Source organism: Saccopteryx leptura, chromosome 7 (genome assembly GCF_036850995.1).
Source record: "Saccopteryx leptura isolate mSacLep1 chromosome 7, mSacLep1_pri_phased_curated, whole genome shotgun sequence".
NCBI lineage: Eukaryota > Metazoa > Chordata > Mammalia > Chiroptera > Emballonuridae > Saccopteryx > Saccopteryx leptura.
Genome location: NC_089509.1, coordinates 25011408 through 25035261, shown reverse-complemented (window position 1 = coordinate 25035261; position 23854 = coordinate 25011408). Strand labels below are relative to the sequence as shown.

The following is a 23854-nucleotide window of genomic DNA, read 5'->3' as shown; positions in this document are numbered from 1 at the left end:
TTCATGCTGTGGAGACTGGGCCCTGCTGAGAAGTAAGCAGCCTTGGCTGGAAAGCAGGGGTCTGAAATGACTCAGAGGGTGAGAGTGACACAGTTGTCTGGCATGGAAGCCGGAGCTATTTGCCCCACTTTCTCAAGAATATGACTGGTGCTTCAGTAGAAACTGTTCAGACTATGAAAGAGAAAATCTCAAGGTTTCAGAAGCCATAACCACCAGACACATCATACAGTATGTCTGCAAAGTCACGGTGCATTTTTGACCCGTCACAGGAAAGCAACAAAAGACGATAGAAATGTGAAATCTGCACCAAATAAAAGGAAAACTCTCCCAGTTTCATACCTATTCAGTGCACTTCGATGTGGGCTCATGCACAGATTTTTTTAGGGTTCCTTAGGTAGCTATCCCGTATAGCCTCTATGGACTCATCACTGACTGATGGCCTGCCAGAACGGGGTTTCTCCACCAAACTGCCGGTTTTCTTCAACTGCTTATCCCACCGAGTAATGTTATTCCTATGTGGTGGCGCTTCATTCTAAACGCACCGATATTCACGTTGCACTTTGGTCATGGATTCAAATTTAGTGAGCTACAGAACACACTGAACTTTCCTCTGTACCATCCATATCTCGACTGGCATGGCCGTGGGCTGCTCCGCTGTATACACGGTGTTACGTCATCATCTGTGCATGCGCACATGCTGCCACATCATCCTACAGAAACTGGGAGGGTTTTCCTTTTATTTGGTGCAGATTTTACATTTCTATCATCTTGAGTTGCTTTCCTGTGACTGGTCAAAAGTGCACCATGACTTTAGGGACACACTGTAGCTACACCTTGCTGAGATCTGATGAAAGATCCACACCTGGGGTGTTGAGATGGGAGCTGCAGCCACCACCTTTCCTGATGCCTGACTAGCCCCAGCTGCTATACCCTGCCAGAGTGTTTTCAGGGGCTGAGCCTAGCAAGCAGCCAGCAAACAAAGGCAGCAGGAGGCAGATCTTAGAGAGTCTTGGATATTTTGCTGACTTGCCCCCAGGCCCTGTTAAAAGCCAGCCTAGCTGTGCAGCTTAGTCCTTCCATGTACACCTAAGCCCAGCAGAGGCAGCCACCAACTCTGGATCAGTTATAGCTCCAAAAAGGTTGCTGAAGGCGGGTCATGGGCAGTGTCTTACATAATCTGTATCAGATTCCCTCCTAAGAGTCCCAGAACCAACACATCCATTGGCCCGTTGATGTTGTTGATGAATCCAACAACATCAGAGCAAGATGCAACTAACATTACTAGCAGCATATCCAAGGGGAGAGCTCACCAGGTAACAAACCCTGCTGCTGATGAATTCTGCTCTCTGTGGTCAGCATTGCACAGCAGCTCACACATATTTGACAAGGTAGAGCCTCACAGCCTGCTGGCCCAAGTTCCATACCCTGCCCCACTGGACTCAGTTCTGCAGGGGGAGGGAAAGAGGCTGAGGCTTAGACATTCGACATGCATGTTCCTTGGAGCCTGTTGTTGGCACTGGTTAAAGGACTTAGTCACTTCCTGAGAAAGGTATACCTAAGTAATCAATTTATGTCATAAATTCAATCTATGACCTATCTAAAGGTTTGGAACTCTACAATGACCAAAAAACCTCAAAATTGATAATATCTCTGACTTATTTTTTCAAGGTTGCAAAAATAACCTGTGCTATTTTTATATTAATTATATTATGAATTTAATTTGGTAGAGTTATTTCAATTGTGTACAACAATTTATTTATTAGTGGAAATGATTGCATTAGCCAGATATAACTTTTCAGAGTACATGCTAATTATTAACTATTAATATCATTCAAACTTTAGCGTTTGAGTGATATTAATAGAACACTCTCCTTACAACAACTGTGTATATTAGAACAATGACAGTTGCTTTCTTAACTCTAAAACTCAATGTAATACCAATAAACTTGTATGTTACACTCATATAAATACAATGAGGGTGTCTGAGGCTGATGGACAGCTTTCTCCATGTAGTTATTCTGAGATCAGGTTTCCTTCCATTTTGTGTCCCTAGAATGTCATAGATACTTAGAATATTCTGTTCTAAACTAACAGCAAGGAAAACATGTTGAAGAAGAAGTACATTTCCCCATGATAAGACGCACACTTTTTTGAAAAATTTGGGGTCTGAAAACTGGGTGCATCTTAAAGAGTGGTTGTAGATTTTTTTACTTGCATTTCCCACTTGAGGAGTTGTATAAATTTTATGATGAATAAAACTTGAGTTCAATAACTTTATGAAATACATTTTTCTTTCAAATTTCAGGCCCCAAAATTAAGGTATGTTTTATACATGGTAGCGTCTTATAGGTGGGGAAACATTTTAATGACTACTTTGACATTTCTGCCACAGTCTTCTCTTCTAGTTATCAAATACTCATATGCACCCTTCTTACTATACATAATTTAGTAACTACGTTTCGGTCAAAGTAAAGGATTTCCAGGTGTTGTGGAATTCTCTCCATTGTGTCCTTTTGTGATTCCTTATTATGTAGCAAACTAGGAACCAGAAGAAAAGTCAGTTGCACTGGTACTCCCCTCCACATCCTATATAAATTGATAGACCACTGATAGAATAACAAAAGTTGCCATTTGGACAATGGAAGACTGGAGGCATACAGTAGTCATGGTTCAGAGCAATAATGAAATCCTGCCAGGCAACTGAAGTGAAGACCCTCCACCCTGGTGGTTTGGAAGTCACTTGTCTAGCCGCTTCCTTTCCCTGCAGTGTTTCCCCTGGCCCGTTGCTTCCTTTACCTATGCTTCCTCTGGGGGGTTCTTTCTTGTCTTTTATTCTCAACACCCTGACTGAGTTCAAAACTGGGGAGTATCCTCTCTGTAGGGGATCTATATGTTTCAAACTATTTCTGTTCCTTTCAAGTTGTGTTAAGGTTTAAACAGACAAAGAATTTTGTAAACTAAACTCATGGTGTTTTGTGGTCATAAATTCCATGAAAATTAGTAGAATTTGGATCCCCCCCCCCATTTCTTCTATGCTACAATAACCACACTCAAAGTTATATTTTAGAAATAATTATCTAACTCAATTCAGTGCTTTCCACCTCATTTTATTTATTTTCTCTTTCACCCTGCTGATATCTTTTGAGGTCTGAAAACAATGCTTTGGTGGGAAGGACCACCCTTTGTGTATAATCTGAACTCCTCTGTTTAATCAGAAAGACTTGATTGGCTTTCCTGTTCAAAGCCATTTTCAGTATTTTTCCTTATTCTTCAAGGAAAACAATAGGCCTTTCTAAACCTGGGAGGCCCCACTTGTGGACTTGTTCTATTCCTTTTCAATTTTTTTGCAATCTACCAGCCAATTCTAACCTACTTTATTTTATTTATTTATTTATTTGCTTACTTATTTATTGTAACATTATGCCAAAGTAAGCATATAGGAACTTAAACAACTTCTAATATTATACTTTTAAACTTCTTTCCTTAAATCCAAAGGCTCAATAGGTACTTGTTTTTATTTCAATATATTTTCCAAGATACTGCCAATGACATTTTTTATCTAATATCTTTAACACTGATTATTTTCAGTTCTGAACAGTAGTTACTCAGCTGCTGACCCCTAATGATTGAACCAATGGATTTTAGGTTTCCCTGAAGGTAGTTCTGTACTTGTGCTACCAACTTCTAAATACGTTTTGCTAATACTTGCTGCTATAAATTTCAGTGGATGGTACAATAGAAATTTGTTTTTTATTTTTGCTAGCTTCCAATGCATGTGTTCCTAGTTATCAGGCAGCTTCTCTCCACGTGGTGTTTCAAAGATACAGGCTCCTTTTTTCTTGTAGTTTCTGTACCATTTTGAGCCTCAGAATCCTCTCGTTTTTGACCAGAGAGAACAAAGGCACATATGCTTTATTAAAATTTCAACCCAATAGTGACATAACATCATTTTGGTTATATTCCAGTAGAGCCACCTAGTCACTTTTACATCGGAGGTAAGGCAACTAGAAATAATACTTCTAGCTGGGAAGTTGTCAACTGCTCCACATTGTGAAAGGGATAAGCATAAGTTTCTGGTTAACGGATGACTTTTTCTATCACTGTAACCACTATCTGACTTTATTACTTTTTCCTTTTGGTTACTAACAAATTAGAAGTAGAACAAGGTAGCATGTCAAAGCCATTGTTTCAAGAAGGCATTTTCAATTAGGTCTGTTCATCTTTCTTTAGTTTTTTACACTTCTCTGAACACTAGAATTCAGCTTGATCATTTCATCTTGTACGAGTCACTTTTATTACATTCATTTTTTTTATTGTTTCACAAATTCAACTCATTTATTAAAGGTTTGCCTGGTAAATGTATAATCAAATAAATAAGTAGATTTTACCCTGACCAATGACTGAAATAACAGGCATCTCCGCTTTGAGGCAGTTTCTTTGAAAGGGCTAGAAACACCAAGTGAAAATTTTATTTTCAGCTCTTTTAGACATCACTATGATAATTATTCTTACATTTGTGCTTCTAAAGAACTCACTACTACCCATAGATGGTCATACTTTCCATGTTAAGTGTCTTGGATTTTATTTAATACACACTAGGTTATTATTTATCTTTTTTGTTTTGGGCATGCTTTGAGTAAATGCATTGTTTGAAAAAGTTCTGAGAGTAGACAACAAAATAGATTGTTAGTAGGGGTTATAAGAGAAGTAGGTTATAAGGGGTTATTCGAGGTACAAGAGAAAGAGAGGAGAGTTGAAATAGTGTAATAATAGTATGTTTTAAAACACTTTTGACATTAACAAAAAATTCTAACTCCAACTGGCTTAATGATAAATTCACTTATTTTCTCACTTAAGATGAAGACCATAGAGAAGAAGCAAACTTGGTTGGACTGATGCCAAAATGACATAATTAGAGAGCCATATTGCCTCCTCTTTCATATCTTTTTTTTTTAAGTGAGAGAAGGGGAGATAGATAGATTTCTACATGCACCCCAACCAGGATCCACCCAGCAAACCCCATCTGGTGCTGATGCTCGAATCAATGTGGAGTTCTTTTTTAGTATGTGAGGCTGACACACTAGGATCAACCCAGCTATCCTCAGTGCCTGGGGATGATGCTCTAATTGAGCCACTGGCTGCAGGAGGGAAAAAGAGAGAGAAGAGAGAAAGAGAGAGAGAGGAGTAAAGAGGCAGATGGTCACTTCTCTGTGCCCTGACTGGGAATCAAACCCAGGAAGTCCATATGCTGGATCAATGTTCTATTCATTGAGCCAACCGGCCAGGGCCTTGTATTGAATCCTAATTCCTCTTTCCCCATGGTCAAAAGCTGCTGCAGGTAGGAACTAAGGAACATTACTTACTCTTCTTATGCAGCAGGAAAAGGAAAGAAACGTGTGCCTAAATATGGACTCTAAATCTATTACGTCAGCCTGAATGATCTTATATAAAAGGTTGCTCTCTCATATCTGAATTAATATCAGTCCCTGGGAGAATACCATGTGCTGTTTGGATTTGTATTAGAATCAATCTCAGTATCTGAAAGTGTGGGTTCAAGTTCCCTAAATTAATTGGGCTTTGCTAGGGTTAAGGCTGTGGGGAATTATGACTATATGAACATAATCAAGAAAACAAAAACTGTAAAAAGCAGAATAGATCATTTTGGTGACAATGGAAGAGAGATGTATAGATTCGATATCATAGAATATTTGCTGTAGAATGCTGAATTCTTATTCCTGATGGATATTTTGAGGGTTTTTTTTTTTTACCAAAAACCCTGTGAATACTAGGTAAGGATGGTGATGGAGGTGGACTGATGCTGATGACGACAAACATGGCAGTGAGACTGCCTCCGGGCCCTGGTGAAGGTGAGGCTGGCCTCAGCAAGGCAGTCACTGAAACTGTGTTGCTATCAGTCATTTTTTAAAATCTTGAAGCATGCTAAATTTAAAGAGCAATTCCTAATTTATTCCATAGATAAAGGTAGTTTAAGGATCTTTAGTAACTGCTCAGTAAATAAGACCAACATAGGTTTTGATAATTGAAGATTAAGAAATTCCTAGTTAAAAAAATAGCACTAGCTGCTGGAAACCCTACTTTCCTTTGATCTTCTTACTCTTTGAATCTCTATATGTTCAGTTATACAAAGATAAGTACCTGAATAAAATAAACAGATTGGTAATAAATAAATTTGAAGTTGCTTAATAAAGAAAAAATATATATAAAATATATATTTATTTAAGTCAGTGATTTTCAACCTTTTTTTTTTCATGGCACAAACACACACTAATTACTAAGGTCAGTGCCCCTGACTAAATACAACCATTTTCGTCTCATGGCACAAATAAATTAGTTACTAAGGAAGAAGAGGTTAGGGCCCCTTTTTCTTTAGTAATTAGCTTATGAGTGTGTGAGAAACAAAGGTTGAAAATCACTGATTTAAGTGAAATAAATATAAGTGAAATAAAATTAAATAAAATATATGTATATTTAAGTGAGAGGCAGGAAGGCAGAGACTTCTGCAAATGCCCCAACCAAGGACCCACTTGGTAAGCCCCCTAAAGGGCAATGCTGTGCCCATCTGGGGCATTGATTTGTTGCTTGGCAACTGAGCTATTTTTAGCATTGGAAGCAAGGCCACCATCCTCAGTGCTTTGGGCTAACTCACTGGAACCAATCGAGCCAGGGCTGAGGGAGGGGAAGAGAGAGAAACAGGGAGAAAGAGAGAAGGGGGAGGGGAAGTGTGGAGAAGCAGATGATTGCTTCTCCTGTGTGCCCTGACAGGGAATCAAATCAGAACATCCACATGCTGATCTTTCTCTCTGCCACTGAGCAAACTGACCAGGGCCAAGGAAATATTTTTAAAGCCAGTCCTTTATTTATTAATTAATTTTCATAAAGTTATTTTATATATCACATTCCATTTATCAGATAACTTAATATTGCATGGTTTAAAAATAATGTTAACTATATTTTACTAAAATTTATTATATTAAGATGAATAATAGTGACTATCAATAGCTCATAAGACTTCTTGTTTTGTCATGATTGAAATCCAAATCCAATTTTCTCAAATGAAATAGGAATATTTATTTTAGCCAGTTACATTATAAATAAATTTAAAAGGATTGGTGTCCCTGCCTTAAACACTTGTAATTAATAGTATTTTTAGAAATGTTTCTGAGCTATGGCATTTTCTGGGAGAAGTCTTATTAAAGGTTTGAATTAGAAAGGACAGTACATTATATATTTGTCATAATATTCTTAGGGTTCATATTGTAGAAGCATATGTAAGCCAGCTGAGACAAATTATAACAATACTTTATAGAGCCGCCTGAACTGCCCCTTTGTCTGCTTGAATTTATAGTCAGTATGTCACACCGGGTTCATAGTGAGCTCATCTGTGCTCTGTGAACTTCTCCATGATGAAGGTGATTTTATTGAGCACGTTCTCATATATGATCTCAAGTACCCCAGAACCTCAAGTCATTTTATCATCATGCAGCCAAAGGCTAAATAAACTCTTGCATATGGAGGAATGAGTCAATAAACTGGTTTTGCATTATCTATCTTGTTTTCCAGGTGCTTTGTGCTACATTGGAATGTAAATTTGAAATTCTAATAGGGCCTATTTTCTTTGACAGAGACAGAGAAAAAAAAAAGATTAATATTAACAAAAAAAATGTTACTGAAAATTTACTTTGAGCTAGTTATTGTTCTAAGCACCCCCTTTGCATTGATCAATTTAATCTTTACAGTAACCTGTGAGGTACTTGGTACTATTATCTTCTTTTATAGATAAGGTTTGGAGAGGTAAATTACTAGCCCATTGTCAAAGAGCCAGTGAAGTGTTGCAGTTAGGATTCAAACTCAGCAACGTCACCCAACACCCTAAATTCTTACCCACTATGCTATACCCACAATGAGTCAGCTCTAAGTGAGGGAGCTTTAAGATGAAATATGTAGGGTACTCATCCATGAGGAAAATGGCACTTGAGAGTGTGCAAGGTGGAAAGTTTTAACCTTAATGTGGGGCATCTGTAAGTTAGCATATGTACCTGCTCCATAAAAATGAAAAAAAAAAAAAAAAAAGAAAAGAAAAGCCTGATCTGTGGTGGTGCAGTGGGATAAAGCGTCGACCTGGAACACTGAGGTCGCCAGTACAAAACCCTGGGCTTGCCTGATCAAGGCACATATAGGAGTTGATGCTTCCTGCTCCTCCTCCTTCTCTCATTCTCTCTCTCCCTCTTTCCCTTTCTCTCTCTCTCCTCTCTGAAAAAAAAATTGAATAAATAAAGTCTTAAAAAAAAAAAAGAAAAAAAATGACATAGGCCAGGTCCTGGCCAGGTGGCTCAGTAAATAGAGCATCCACAGAGGGCACTGAGGTCATGTGTTCGATCCCTGGTGAACACACAACTGAATGGAACAAATAAGTGGAATAACGAATTGTTGCTTCGCTCTTTCCCTCCCTCCTTTTTCCCATACCTTCCCTTCTCTCTCTCTCTCTGTCAAATCAATAAAGGAAAATATGACACACAGCATTTTTTGCTTAAAATTGAAAAGAAGAAACTAGATGACACTCTGGAAAAGGAAAAAGCACAGAGAAAGTGAAATGATTAATTATTGTATGTGCTGAGAAAAGGGCATAGGTAAATACTAGTATTATTTCTGTGGAGTGAAAAGTATTTTGACTTGTGTTTTTCTCACCATTCAAGTTGGAGTTTGAGAGGAAAACAGCTTTAGAAACTGAGAGGGGCCATGGACCTGTAACTGCTGTCTCCACAGGCACAGCTCAGAGTGAGACTGGCCGGCAACATGAGCAGCATGAGTGAGACCACGGCTCACTAGAGAAAGCAAAGTAAGGAGAGTGACCTTATGGGCATAAAAAAGCTGATTTACCCATGTGGGCAAAATGCTTCTTTAGGTGATATTTACTAGGGTTTGTGGCTTCATTGCCCCAAAAAGGGCAGCTCCCTATTTAAAAATGATGTATGTGAGTGACATGAACCTCACTGTCCTATGCACTACCTCAGGATCATTGGGCTAACTTGGTCCTCATATCTCCTCATTAAAATAAAAATAAAAAATAAATAAAAAGTAAAACAGGAGATTTTAAAAAGGTGGCAAAATTTTGGAAAAGATCTCAACCCAGACCATGAACAAGGTATTGCTTTACTATACTATTTAATAGAAATAAGAGTATGTATTCACAAATGGTATAGAGGTACTTTAAAATTAATTTTGTATAAGTGGTACTTCAAAATCTATATGAATTACATCTTAGTAACATGTTTAGCCAGAGTAGCAAGAGTTCTCTGTTCGGTATTTATTTATTTATTTATTTATTTATTTATTTATTTATTTATTTATTTATTTTTGTGACAGAGAGAGGGACAGACAGACAGAAAGGGAGAGAGATGAGTAGCATCAGTTCTTCGTAGCGACACCTTAGTTGTTCACTGATTGCTTTCTCATATGTGTCTTGAACGTGGGGAGGGGGGACCTCAGCAGACCAAGTGACCCCTTGCTCAAGCCAGCGACCTTGGGCTCAAGTTTGAGAGCCTTGCTCAAACCAGATGAGCCCGCACTCAAGTTGGCGACCTTGGGGTTTCAAACCTGGGTCCTCTGCATCCCAGTCCAATGCTCTATCCACTGTGCCACTGCCTGGTCAGGCTCTTTTCAGATTTTAAATAGAACTACTGTGGAATCTCATTCATATCTATTATGATTACTATTAGATGATTTTGCATTTATCTGTCATGCCCTTTATAACACATTTACTTGTATTATTCATTTGCTCCTCACAAAAGCCTATGTAATATGTATTATTTATTATACTCATTATTTATATCAAGAAACTGCATTGGGGAGAAGTAAAACACTTGCTAAATGTCACCCAGTTGGCAAATAATGAAGTCAATATTTGTAGAAAACTTGCTGTTGAATTGCTGCTTAGTTATGAACTGGACAGAAGCAAATTGAATGAATAGTGTGCATATAAAAGGTGCTATTTTGTAACAAAACATTTGTTATTATCGTATTATTATTACTGGTATTGTAATTATTTTCTCTCATGGCCTTTTCTCTTTTAAAATTCTGAATTGCAAAATTTTGTCTATAATTTTGTAGTTCAGGGTTTTAAATTTCAATACTGATTGAATATGATTGTTCCATTGTTTACTGTCTTGCACAGTACACTTCACTGTGTAACTGTGTAACTGACTCATTTTCTCCCTAAACATAGATATAATAGAAACCACTGCTTCACTTTCTAGAGATGGAGAGCAGTCTTGTTTAAATGCATGTCATTTGTGATAGATCCAAGCTGTCAGATAACTTCTGGTAAAGTAGGATGCTGAATCAGATATTTATTTTTAGTGGCAATTGTTGAGGCATAGACGAGCCTACCCAGACAATAATATGCTATATCACTTGACTCTATAAATAAATATGCAGAAACATTCTTTGTCATTTTTCACTTTAAACTTGTACTTTAGACTTCTTACTACACACCCTAATTCGAATCACTTTTCTTTTAGCAACTGGGTTTTGTATTAAAACCATTATATACAGCCCTGGCTGGTTGGCTCAGTGGTAGAGCGTCGGGCTGGTGTGCAGAAGTCCCGGGTTCGATTCCCGGCCAGGGCACACAGGAGAGGCGCCCATCTGCTTCTCCCTCCCTCCCCCCCTCCTTCCTCTCTGTCTCTCTCTTCCCCTCCCGCAGCCGAGGCTCCATTGGAGCAAAGATGGCCCGGGCGCTGGGGATGGCTCCTTGGCCTCTGCCCCAGGCGCTAGAGTGGCTCTGGTCGCAACAGAGCGACGCCCCGGAGGGGCAGAGCATCGCCCCCTGGTGGGTAGAGCTTCGCCCCTGGTGGGTGTGCCGGGTGGATCCTGGTTGGGCGCATGCTGGAGTCTGTCTGACTGTCTCTCCCTGTTTCCAGCTTCAGAAAAATACAAAAAAAAACCCCAAAAAACCCATTTTATATATATATATATTTTATTTAATAGTTATATCTTAGTTGATCTTAGTTATCTAATATGAAGCATGAAGTAAATGATGAGAAAAGACTCAAACAAAGACAGATTTTAAAAAGTGAGGGAGATGAATTAACACATGTTCATATTGATCATATGTAGCTAGTGTCTGTTCTGGTGAGTTGATACCTATCTTGTTTGTTTGATAAGTATTTTAATAACACTACTGGAAAGAAGAAAGGAAGCATCATTGTAATTATTTATTATGTGTAACAATTGGGTGCTTTTTAGTGCCTCCTTTGGATTAATCATGTAAACATAATATTTGGAAAATATAATGGAAGCTAGATTTTAGTAAAATTATATACGTTTAGTGCTTACTACAGTTGCACCTACACTAAAATGGAACAATACAAATAATATTGCCCTGATTCCAGAGCAAAGATGACATCTGTAAAGCATTTGATATATTTCCATATATTTTTAAAACTATGTTTATTTTTTTTTTTTGTGGAAGTGTTGCTAAATTATATGGGGATTCTGGCTGAAAGATTTATGATAGTTCTTTCTATTATTTTTACCAGTCTTTATAAGCCTAAAGTTATTTAAAAATATATATATATATTTTTGTATTTTTCTTAAGTTGGAAACGGGGAGGCAGTCAGACACACTCCCGCATGCGCCCGACCGGGATCCACCCAGCATGCCCACCAGGGGGTGATGCTCTGCCCATCTGGGGCGTCGCTCTGTTGCAACCAGAGTCATTCTAGCGCCTGAGGCAGAGGCCACAGAGCCATCCCCAGCGCCCGGACCAACTTTGCTCCAATGGAGACTTGGCTGTGGGAGGGGAAGAGAGAGAGAGAGGAAGGAGAGGGGGAGGGGTGGAGAAGCAGATGGGTGCTTCTCCTATGTGCCCTGGCCAGGAATCGAACCCGGTACCCCTGCACGCCAGGCCAACGCTCTACCACTGAGCCAACCGGCCAGAGCTATTTAAAATTTTTTAAACTTAATATTTTGTCAAATAAAAAGTAAAAATAAAGTAGCAAGTAGTCTTTTAAAGGAATGTGTTTTAACAATATCTGGAGAACCCCAGAAGGATAGATAATTTTGAAATGTAGAGGTTCATGTTGTATGGATATTACATTTTAATTTTTGGATGTGCAAGTACTATGCTACACTAAAATAATATATTTTTCTAAAATATTTTTAAGTTGTTAAAAAGCCATGTGAGCTTGATCAGTGGCACAGGGGATAGAATATCAGACTGGGAAGTGGAGGACCCAGGTTCAAAACCCTGAGGTCGCCAGCTTGAGCATGGGATCATCTGGTTTGAGCAAAGCTCACCAGCTTAAGCCCAAGGTCACTGGTTTGAGCAAGAGGTCACTGGATCTACTGTAGCCCCCTGGTCAAGGCACATATGAGAAAGCAATGAACAACTAAGGTGCTGCAACGAAGGACTGATGCTTCTTATCTCTCTCCCTTCCTGTCTGTCTTTCCCTATCTGTCCCTCTCTCTGTCTCTGTCACAAAAATAAATAAACAAACAAACAAAATTTTAAAAAGCCATATGAGGTTAACTGTTATATTTTATATAACAAAGTTATTAAAAGAGTGCTATTACCAGAGGGAAAAGAGGGTGGGGAGGCAGAAGAGGGTAAAGGCGGGATAAGTGATGGTGAAAGAGACTTGACATTGAGGGTTGAACACACAGTACAATATAGAGATGATGTGTTACAGAATTGTACATCTGAAACCCATATAATTTTATTAACCTATGTCACCACAATAAATTCAATAAAAAAATTTTAAAAGATAAAAATTCATGTTTAAATTAGTGTTTTAAAAATCTCTTGCAGTATGTTTTAATAAAAATTATGAGTAGAAAAAGAGTGCTATTTATTCTTCCTTTGACACCACCAATAAATATGTTCACACTTAGATGTCATTCATAAATACAAATTGTGGTGAGTACTATATGAATATAAAAATGCATTATTGTCGAGACAGACAGATAGTATGTTAGTTAAGTTAGTTAGCAAGTGATTCACTTAGGAGATAACACCGAAGATGCTACAGAAACAATAAGACAAGCAAACTGTGCAAAGAAAGCGGGATGTAGATAGGGAGCAAGAGGAGCACTGTAAAGACAGGAGAAAGATAGGGACGTATTTGAGAAGCTGGAAAAAAGGCAGAGCGGGTAAATGCAACGAGCAAATAGGACAGTGGCTCAAAATGACAGTGGCGAGAGGCTGAGACTGCTTCATGGGGCTTGTAAGGCAGGTTGGCAAATTTTAAACTGAAGAGTCAGTTGGCCAGATTTATAATTTAAAAAGTTGTTTTGTTATGAAATAGAGTATGTTTGTGTGTGTTGAGGGGGCAATATGGAATGGAAAGATTAGTAATTAACCTATTTCAATAGTTTAGGATAGGTAATGGTTACTTGGACTAGGGTAGTATGTATGTAGATGGGAGAAATATGTTCTTTTAAAAACCTTGTCAACCTACTTTCTGTAGAAGATATTCACTTTATTAGAAAGAGCTATGACTCACAATTTTGACTGAAAACATCAGTAGAAAAACTATTGTGTACTTAGCATTTAAAAATTTTTTTATAACCTTTCTATAATGAGTATTGAGTTAAATAAGACTTCCAACTAAAAATTATTTTATTATTTTTAGGTAAGTGAGAATTTGATCATGATTATTTATATAATCACAAATAATATGGGGCATTTAATTTCTTATTTTCCTTATAAGCTCATTTAAATGGAGATAACTTACTGAAAGTATGCTACTGTACCTTCTTTCTTAATTGTTAAATTATACTTGAAATGATTAATAACAAGTATTTCATAGTATATTAGTAGAGGATGATATGTACTTCCTAAATAAACCAAATAATAAGTGAATAATTTATTTGTAAATTCTGAATATAATGTGCTTGTACATGGTAAATATATATCCAATAGATGAAAAATTATTAACTTATTTTTTTTTAATTTTTCCAATGATTTGAGAGAGGGGAGAAAGAAAAAGAGAAAGGGGAAAGGAGAGAGAGAGAAACATCAACCTATTGTTCCACTTCATTGTTTCATTTGATTGTGTACTCATTGACTGCTTCTCCCATGTGCCTTGACTGGGGGTCGGAAGCTCAGCCTCAGTGCTCTGGGAGGATCCTTTATTCACTGAGCAACCCAGCCAGGGACTAACTGATAATTGCTTTGAATTATGATATACCATGGGGATTGCTGACCTTTTTGGCCATATACATAATAAATATGATGAGTCTTTAACCAATACTATTAATATTTCACCATTAAAGAGTTAACAGAGAAAGGACAACCAAAAAACAGGAGAAAGAAAAACAAGGAAATTGGTGGTGTGGGGGTACAAATAGTATATTAGAAAGAACCCTGGCTTAACTCAAAAACTGTTTTCCAGCTCTGGATTTAGGAGCCTTGGTTAATTCATGGCTGATGATATATAAGGTTTCTTTCAGCTCCTGAATTCTGTGATTTTTCTGAAATGTACCTGTGATTAGAACTCTCTGGCTACTTTTCTCTAGGAGGTCTTGTTCATTCCAAATTCTCACCACACAATGACTTTGAAAAATTTGGATTTAAAAAATTAATAATGATACATTATTGTCTATTATGGTTATTTGAGGTCCTTGGGGATGCAGGTTCTTAGAAAGAATGATAAGCTTAGATGAAATCTAATAAACTAGAAGGAGGAACAAAATGATTGAAAAAAAATGAACCATTGAGATGTTGGGTCAAATAGAAAGAAGAAAATAATGGTAACTAGATTTTTTAGTTGAGCAGGAAAACATCAAAGCAATCCACTAAGGAATTCTATACCACTATTACTATATTTCCAATTGTTTTATCCCCTGTTAGAGTGACTCTGTATCCTGTAAAGGCCAGTTTATTTTTTGTCTAATGAGGCTATGGGGAATCGAAAGCTGCTTCCCCAAACCTGGATTCACAAATTCTGTTTGTCACCATCACAGAAAGAAATATGATTCCCAAAGAAGCATAATTTAATGAATACAGAGAAAAAGCCTGGAACATAGGTTAGAATACTTTGGGTTAAGTTCTAGTTTGGTATATCTTGATTTTTTGTTGTTGTTGTTTTTAAGAAACTATATGAAAAAATTACTTATCTAACTTTCAAATGCATTATTTGTAAAATGTGAACAATTTTGTCTAATTTACTTATCCTTGTTAAGAAGCCATAAAAATTAAATGTGGTAACATATAAAATTTCTTTATTATCCAAAGAATATTATGTGTATGCTACCTCATTTTTACTATTCATTACTTTAGTCTATTTAGTATGACCACTAATAAATACAGATGCAAATTGAAGGATTTCTTTAGCACTATTAGTCAACTTTATTAGTCAACTTTTATTACTATGGAGTTTAATAATAATAATAATTATTCTCACATCAAACACTAATTACAAATCAATAAAAACAGAACTTTACAAAACTCATGGTCCAGTTCTTCATTAGATTATATAGGGCCATTAGTTTCCTTGTAAGATGTTTCACTAATTTGCAATCCCACCTTCTGCTTCTTTGTAGAGCATTAACTGATTCTCTTACTCATATTGTGAATCCTGTAAACGTCAATTAAACGTCATTCAACTCAAGATCTGGAATATAATTTAGTCGTTTTTGAATACAATGTAGATTAATGCTTCTAGGTTTCATTTTATTTCTTATCAGGTATAATGTAAATTTTTGACAAAAACAGCACAGTGACATCAAAGTTTGAATGCTTTTTAGAATATTCCCAAATTTAAAATTCTTTAGCAGAGTATAATAATTTTGCATTTGTACCAAACCAGGGGTTGTGATCTTGATTTTGTCTAGGAAAATTACTAATGCAGTTCAATGTAAATGTGCAGGTTATCATATATTCAAATGGTCATCAGTCATTAGAATAATCTTGTAAGGCAAAATAGTATGATTGCAAGGTTGAGGGATTTTTATTCATTTTGTAAAATTTAATTCAAAATATGCCTTGTAATATAAACTTTTGATTTCATTTCATGAAAGTAAGTGAATTTGTTTAAACAGAAAAAGTTTATAAATATGCAACCTAAAAATATCTGTTGTGAAATGAGCTCATACCTTTGTCTTGAATTAGTCACGTTTCAAAAGAAGAGCTTCAGGCAAGTATTTGGGTTTAGGAAGGCTATGCAGGTGGTTAGTCCAGGAAGCTAAGTGAGGGATGGAGGCGATTAAAGGAAGAAGGAAAAGCTACTACAAGGCTGTTACTAAGATAACTGGTGTGAACAGGGCTTGATTCTCCTTAGAACTTTCAGAGAAGCATATGGCTTGCTTGTTAGAGCTAACTACCCAAGGAAGGATCATGACAACTCCTTTCTTCTATTGGTTGAGAGTTGCCCTTTGTACTTTAATTTTCCAGGCTCACGTATATTTACTGAACAAGATTTAGTTTGTTCAACGTGAGGTACTGTCAATAAATGAAAAATGAAAGCTCATTTTAAACCATCCACCATAAATTCCAGGTGAATTAGAAGCCAAGAGGAAGCATGGTGAGATATTAGACACATTCTTTCATATGCCTTTGTAAATTAGTAATAAACCACTTATAAAAACACTGGTTAAATCATCCAGAACCCAGTATTATTGTTTCATTCCTATATTTCAAATTTTTATTTTCAAATTTGAAAATCCAGAATATAATTAAAATGGGCCCTCTTAATATTTTCTTTGTCAAAACTGCAGATAATCTGAGATCTTATTTGCATGCCAAGAAGTTTGCATGCCAGAGTTTCCTAGATCTTGGCAGAAGATATAAGACTTTTGAGTCAATAATAAAGTACTTTATTACTCACAGGACAGTAGGCAAGAGCCAAATGCTCAAATTGGTTTCCCTCTGTTTCAATCAACATTTAAAAGACAGAATAGGACCAGGATGTTTAATTCAGTCTTGAAAAATGCTCCAGAGGCAGTTCTGAATGATCATTAATGCTCCTCCTGCTTCATAACTCCCATAATCTACTGTCATCCCTCCTCCAAGTACTGGATCTTTGCTTGCCCTCCACATCCACATAATCTGGAGTAACTATAATCCCCCACCCCCCGCCCCACCCTAGTCTTCTCCTACTCCATCCAGAATTTTGTCTGGAAGGGTCACATGAAACAGCGACAAAAACATATTTATAAACTGTGTCCAAAATTAAATATTAATCTGCTTTCATTGTGGACAGGGTGTCATCCAGAGACTATACCTTTTAGGCTGCTCTGTGGTTGCTGTTATAGGGTAGACTGTAGAGGAAGATACATTATGCTGAGGCAGGGTCAGGAAGTAATCCTGAAATTTCAAAAGAAGCCTATATAATTCCTTCTAATCCTCAAATCTCTTCACCTGCGTTTTTATCCTCTTCACAAACCAGCAAGTTAACTTGGCAGAATTTAATAGATTCCTACATGAGAAGCAGAAACTTGATTCATCGCAGCACAGCACACACATGAATATGATACTCTCATCAGTTCCCTTGCTCCCCGAAGTCCCCGGCAGGCAGTGGAGAAGCAGACCCAGCTGGATGCCATGCACCCAGTGGGTCTGTGTCACAGCTTACAACTCTGAGTTTAGGAAACCACCAATTCTTTAAGACCTCAGCTAGCAGCTAGGTCAATTTTGCCTTGGTGTGAAGCATTGTTTTATTATTCTGGTCAGTCAAAAATATGCCCTCTACCCCTGAGGGAAGCCTTATCTCTGTCTTCTCAGGCTGTTTGCTCTACAAACATCCTTAAAAAGATAGCACAAAATAGAGGCTGCCAGTGACTTTACTAAAAAAGGAGCAGGAATGTAAGAGACCCAATGGAGATGTTTCTCCTAATATATATATTTTATTTTGGTGATGGAATTTTAATCTTTGCATCTGAAATGACTTTATTTCTGTTCTAGGTCTATCAGTCCGTCCTGTTAGCCATGTTTTAAAATAATGTATCCTGAGAAGAACCTGCAAATAAAATATTAATTGTGCAAGGAGACAAAGATGCTATGGGACAAATAAATTTTTTGCTCACCATTCTAATGTTTTATCCCATTTTTTCCCCAGAAAGACTATTGAGTTTCATAGTAACTGGGAAAATAGAACTTTATATTATGATCAATGTTGAAAGCATTTTTTTTATGAGTATAAGTACAAATAGTAACAGCCAAATTGGATAATAAATCAAAGGTAATAGGAAAAACTAAGTTGAATTTTATAGTAATTCCCCTCGGTTTTACACAAATGGTAAAACAAAAAGTATCTGTTGTTTTATTTTATTTAAATGTTTACTTTGAAATAATTTGACTCCTCAAAAGTTGTAAAATTAAAAGAGTTCCTGTGAACCATTCATCCTGCTTCTCCTAATAATAATATCTTACATGACCATAGTAAATTATTAAAATCAGAAATTTATATGGGTGCAATGTTATTAACTTAACTGCAGACCTTATTCAGATTTTACCTGTACACTTTTTGGTGTATAGTTCTTTAAAATTTCATATATATATTTATATAACCATCACCAAAATTAAGATATAGACCATGTTCATCACCACAGAAAAGCTCTTATTTCTTCCTCTTTTAGAGTTAAGGTGACCACACACCCTAACCTCTGATCACCACTGATCTGTTATTATCGCCATATTTTGTTACTTTAAAAATGGTAAATACATAAAAATTTATGCAATCATAGCCTTTGAGATTGGCTTTTTACTTTTTCACTTAGATGATTCCCTTGAGATACATTTGTGTTGTGGTGTATATCAGTGGTGCATTTTTTCTATTTCTGGAAAGTATTCTATTGTGGGAATGTACCACATTTTATTTATGCATTCACACATAAAAAGACCTTTTGGATGTCTTCACTTTGGGCTATTACAAATAGTGTAAAGGTTTTCATTTGAGTATAAATTCTTTTCCATAATAAATAGGCAAGTGTGTGATAGCTCAGTGAACTACATGGTAAATCATGTTTATTTTTATTTAAAAATAACTTTCAGCCCTGGCTGGTTCGCTCAGTAGTAAAGCGTTGGCCCAGCGTGTGGAAGTACTGAGTTCGATTCCTGGTCAGGGAACACAGGAGAAGCGCCCATCTGCTTCTCCACCACTCCCCCTCTCCTTCCTCTCTGTCTCTCTCTTCCCCTCCCGCAGCCAAGGCTCCATTGGAGCAAAGTTGGTCCGGGTGCTGTGGATGGCTCTGTGCCTCTGCCTCAGGTACTAGAATGGCTCTGGTTGCAACACAGCAACATCCCAGATGGGCAGAGCATTGCCCCCTAGTGGGCATGCCAGGTGGATCCTGGTTGGGCACTTGTGGGAGTCTGTCTCTCTGCCTCCCTGCTTCTCACTTCAGAAAAAGAAAAAAAAAAAAAAGAAAATAACTGCCAAAATATTTTCCAGACTCTGAACATTTTTACTAGCACTGTGAAATCCATGTGCTCACCCTCCTTTCCACCACTTGGTTTGTCAGTAATTCTTACTTTAGAAACTCTAATAAGTGTGCAGTACAATCTTATCATAGTTTTAATTTTTTTTCCTGTAATGGCTCAGGATGTTGAACATCTTTTATTTGTTTTTATTACTGTGTTTTTAAATTTAATTTTATTTGTTTTATTTTAGCAAAATGCCACTTTGTGCTGTAAATAGTAGGTCTTTTTTGCCCCACTTACTGACTTCTTAGCACATTAGAGGCTACATTGAATTTTGTCATTATATGAGACACTTATGTTTTCAAGCATTTTAGTTGCCACCCCATAAAATTGGGTTAACACTTTTACACAGTTGTCTTTTGATTTCACCTCTTTTGCTTTGTTACTCCAAGATGTGTTATGTGTTTTTTAAAAACTGTCTTGATTTATATTTGTCAAAGTAAGAAACTTACAAATCTATAGAGAATTTTTATAAGAGTTTATTTCAGCCAAACTGATGCCTGGGAGCAAGATCTTCCCAGGGAATAACAGTATTGCAGTTTTGTTTTGTTTTTTCTTATTTTTCCAAGTAAGAGAAGGAAGATAGAGAGACAGCTCCTGCATGTCCCCAACCAAGACCCACCTGGCAACCCCCATCTGGGGCTGATCCTCTGCTCACCTAGGGCCATGCTCGCACCCAGCTATTTTTAGCACCTGGGGCAGAGGCTTCCTGGAGCATCCTCAATGCTGGGGGCCAATGAGCTGGAACCAATCAAGCCATGACTGCAGGATGAGAAGAGAGACAGAGGGAGAAGGAGAAAGGGGAGAATCAAATGGTTGCTTCTCCTGTGTGCCCTGACCGGCAATCGAACCTGGGACATCCACATGCCAAGCCAACACTGTAACATTGAGCCTACCAACCAGGGCCTGCAGTTTCTTCTATGCATTTGAAATTAAGGAAGGCATATAAAGATTACATGAAGGTGGGGAAAAGCAAAGCAGAGGTTGAATTACAAAATAGTTAAGAAGATTATGTGTATTCTTGAGGACAGTTCCAGTTTATTTTAAAGGTGTATTAACCTAGGTGCATAGAAACAATGTATACAGCTTGCTTAAGGCTAAAATAAACCTTTCACTGAAGAAGTTATACACCTGGGCATGATTAACCACTTTGATCTGCTCATTACAAATTTATAATCAGATCACCTTATGAGGTTACTATCCATAGAATCTCCTCCCCCCCCTTTTTTTGTCTAAGGATTGGATAAGCAGCAATTTATAGTCTATGCTACTTACTCAAATTATTTGTCTTCTAATCCTATTCTTACATTGTCTAATAAACATTTTTTGGGTGGGTTTTTTTATTTATTTTATTTTACTATTATTATTATTATTAATTTAAATGGAATGACATTGATAAATCGGGGTACATATTTTCAGAGAAAACATCTCCAGGTTATCTTGACATTTGATTATGGTGCATACCCATCACCCAAAGTCAAATTGTCTTCCATCACCTTCTATCTAGTTTTCTTTGTGTCCCTCCCCTCCTCCCCCCCCCATAACCACCACCCTCCTGTCTGTGTCTCTGAGTCTCATTTTTATGTCCCACCTATGTATGGAATCATATAGTTCTTAGTTTTTTCTGATTTACTTATTTCACTCAGTATAATGTTATCAAGGTCTATCCAATGTTGTTGTAAATGATCCGATGTCATAATTTCTTATGTCTGAGTAGTATTCCATAGTGTATATGTACCAAAGCTTTTAAATCCACTCGTCCACAGATGGAAACCAGATCTTCGCTATTGTGAACAATGCTGCCATAAATGGGGGTGCATTTTTCCTTTTGAAACAGTGCTATGGAGTTCTTGGGGTATATTCCTAAAAGTGGGATAGCTGGGTCAAAGGCAGTTCGATTTTTAATTTTTTGAGGAATCTCCATACTATTTTCCACAGTGGCTGTACCAGTCTGCATTCCCACCAGCAGTGCAGGAGGGTTCCCTTTTCTCTACATCCTCACCAGCACTTACTCTGTGTTGTTTTGTTAATGAGCGCCATTCAGACTGGTATGGGAGGATATCTCATTGTGGTTTTAATTTCCATTTCTCTAATGATTGGTGATGTTGAGCATTTTTTCATATGCCCATTGGCCATCTGTATGTCCTCTTTGCAGAAGTGTCTATTCATTTCTTTTGCCCATTTTTGATAGGATTGTTTATCTTGCTGGTGTTGATTTTTACAAATTCTTTATAAATTTTGGTTCTTAATCCCTCATCAGACGTATTGTCGAATATGTTTTCCCATTGTGTGGTTTGTCTTTTTATTCTGTTCTTATTGTCTTTAGCTGTGCAAAAGCTTTTTAGTTTGATATAGTCCCATTTGTTTATCCTGTCTTTTATTTCCCTTGCGCGTGGAGATAAATCGGCAAATATATTGCTGCGAGAGATGTTGGAGAGCTTACTGCCTATATTTTCTTCTAAGATGCTCATGGTTTCACAGCTTACATTTAAGTCTTTTATCTGTTTTGAGTTTATTTTTGTGAATGGTGTAAGTTGGTGATCTAGTTTCATTTTTTTGGAGGTAGCTGTCCAATTTTCCCAACACCTTTTGTTAAAGAGGCTGTCTTTACTCCATTGTATGCTCTTACCTCCTTTGTCAAATATCTGTTTTCTATAAAGGTGTGGGTTTATTTCTGGGTTATATGCCTGTTCCTATGCCAGTACCAGGCTGTTTTGAGTACAATGGTCTTGTAGTATAACTTGATATCAGGAAGTGTGATACCTCCCACTTTATTCTTCCTTTTCAAGATTGCTGAGGCTATTCATATTCTTTTTCGGTTCCATATAACTTTTTGGAATATGTGTTCTATATCTCTGAAGTATGTCATTGGTATTTTAGTTGGTATTGCATGGAATTTATAAATTGCTTTGAGTAATATAGACATTTTAATGATGTTTATTCCTAAACATGAGCACGATATATGCTTCCACTTGTTTGTATCCTCCTTGATTTCTTTTATCGATGTTTTATAACTTTCCGAGTACAAGTCTTTAATCTCCTTGGTTAAATTTACTCCTAGGTACTATATTTTTTGGTTGCAATAGTGAAGGGGATTGTTTCCTTAATTTCTCTCTCTGACAGTTCATTGTTGGTGTTTAAAAATGCCTCTGATTTCTGAGTATTAATTTTATATGCTGCTACCTTGCTGAATTCATTTTTCAGGTCCAGTAGTTTTTTAACTAAGACTTTAGGATTTTCTATATACAATATCATATCATCTGCAAATAATGATAGTTTTACTTCTTATTTTCCAATTTGGATACCTTTTATTTCTTCCTGTCTGATTGCTATGGTTAGGACTTCCAGAACTATGTTGAATAAGAGTGGTGAAAGGGGGTACCCCTGCTTTGTTCCTGATCTTAAGGGGATTGATTTTAATTTTTGCCAATTGAGTATGATATTGGCTGTGGGTTTGTCATAAATGGCCTTTATCATATTGAAGTATGTTTCCTGTATTCCCACTTTGCTGAGAGTTTGGATCATGAATGGGTGCTGGATTTTATCAAATGCTTTTTCTGCATCTATTGAAATTATCATGTAGTTTTTCTCCTTCCTTTTGTTTATGTGATGAATCACATTGATTGATTTTTGAATATTGTACCAGCCTTGCCTCCCCAGAATAAATCCCACTTGATCATGTTGTATGATTTTTTTCATATTTCGTATTGCTGGATACGGTCTGCTAATATTTTTTTTTTGAGGATTTTAGCATCTAAATTCATCAGGGATATTGGCCTATAATTTTCTTTCTTTGTGTTGTTTTAGCCTGGTTTTGGAATCAGTATTATGCTCTCCTCATAAAAGGAGCTTGGAAGTCTTCCTTCCTCTTGAATTTTTTGAAATAGCTTGAGAAGGATAGGAGTTAGTTCTTCTTTGAATATTTGGTAGAATTCACTTGTGAAGCCATCAGGACCTAGCTTTTGTTTGTTGGGAGGTTTTTGATAACTGTTTCGATCTCATTTGGTGTAATCAGTCTGTTTAGGTTTTCTGATTCTTCCCCATTAATTTTTAGAAGATTATATGTTTCAAGGAATTTGTCCATTTCATCTAGGTTGTCTAATTTTTTGGCATACAGTTCTTCATAGTATTTTCTTACAATATTTTGTATTTCAATCGTGTCAGTTGTTATTTCTCCACTCTCATTTCTAATTTTATTTATTTGAGTCCTATCTCTCTCTCTCTCTCTCTCTCTCTCTCTCTCTCTCTCTCTCTTTTTTTTGGTGAGTCTGGATAAAGGTTCATTGTACTTGTTTACCTTTTCAAAAAACCAGCTCTTGGTTTCATTGATCCTCTGTATTGTTTCTTTAGCCTCTATGTTATTTATTTCCACTCTGACCTTTATTATTTCCTTCCTTCTACTACATTTGGGCTTTA

General features: G+C 36.8%; 1 protein-coding gene across 1 annotated transcript in view; it reads left to right on the top strand.

The window, feature by feature from the left end:
- LRP1B (LDL receptor related protein 1B) overlaps positions 1–23854 on the top strand; it is a 2108848-nt gene that overhangs the window by 1003303 nt on the left and 1081691 nt on the right. The gene's annotated exons all lie outside the window — the stretch shown is intronic.